Source organism: Cynoglossus semilaevis, unplaced genomic scaffold (assembly GCF_000523025.1).
Source record: "Cynoglossus semilaevis isolate Cse_v1.0 unplaced genomic scaffold, Cse_v1.0 C18954946, whole genome shotgun sequence".
Lineage (NCBI taxonomy): Eukaryota > Metazoa > Chordata > Actinopteri > Pleuronectiformes > Cynoglossidae > Cynoglossus > Cynoglossus semilaevis.
Genome location: NW_007589984.1, coordinates 1 through 655, shown reverse-complemented (window position 1 = coordinate 655; position 655 = coordinate 1). Strand labels below are relative to the sequence as shown.

The 655-nt window shown below is 59.1% G+C and overlaps 1 pseudogene; it reads left to right on the top strand.

Annotated features, from left to right (window-relative positions):
* Positions 1–12: 12 nt before the first annotated feature.
* On the top strand, positions 13–652 carry LOC103399551 (hemojuvelin pseudogene; annotated as a pseudogene).
* The last annotated feature ends 3 nt before the right edge of the window (positions 653–655 follow it).

The following is a 655-nucleotide window of genomic DNA, read 5'->3' as shown; positions in this document are numbered from 1 at the left end:
TCTTCTTTTAGCTTGACGTTAATAAAATCAGCTGCTCTGTGTCCACAGATCTCCGTCATCTTTAAAAACGTTCCTCAGTGTGTCGAGCAGAAGTTGTACCAGGCTGAGCTCGACAACGTTCCCGCTGCCTTCGCCGACGGCTCCGTGTCCAGTGGTGATCGCCTAGGTCACCACAGTCTGAAGGTCCAGACCCAGAACCCAGGTGGACACGCAGAGATCCACGCGGCCCACATCGGGACCCTGCTGGTGGTGCGTCAGAGCGGCCGCTCCCTGGGACTCTCTGTCCTGTTGCCACGTGGTGTTGCAGAGGCGTATGGACCCGAGCAGGACCTGCAGCTGTGCGTGTGGGGGTGCCCCGCTTCCCAGAGATTGGACACACTCCGCCCACCGCTGCCACATGCCTCCCTGCCCAGAACCATCAGCGCCCATGCCCACTGCGCGGCTCTGCTTCCAAACCGGGACGTCTACTACCAGGCCTGTGTGTTTGACCTGATCTCCAGCGGTGACCTGAACTCCAGCACCGCAGCCATAGACGCGTTAACTGACGCGGGTCACATGATCCCTGAGAGAGAAAGAGTTCACCTGCTGCCGCTCTCCGCTGCTGCTGGTAAAGTGTACCTGAACTTGATACTGATGCTGCTGCTGATGCTGCTGC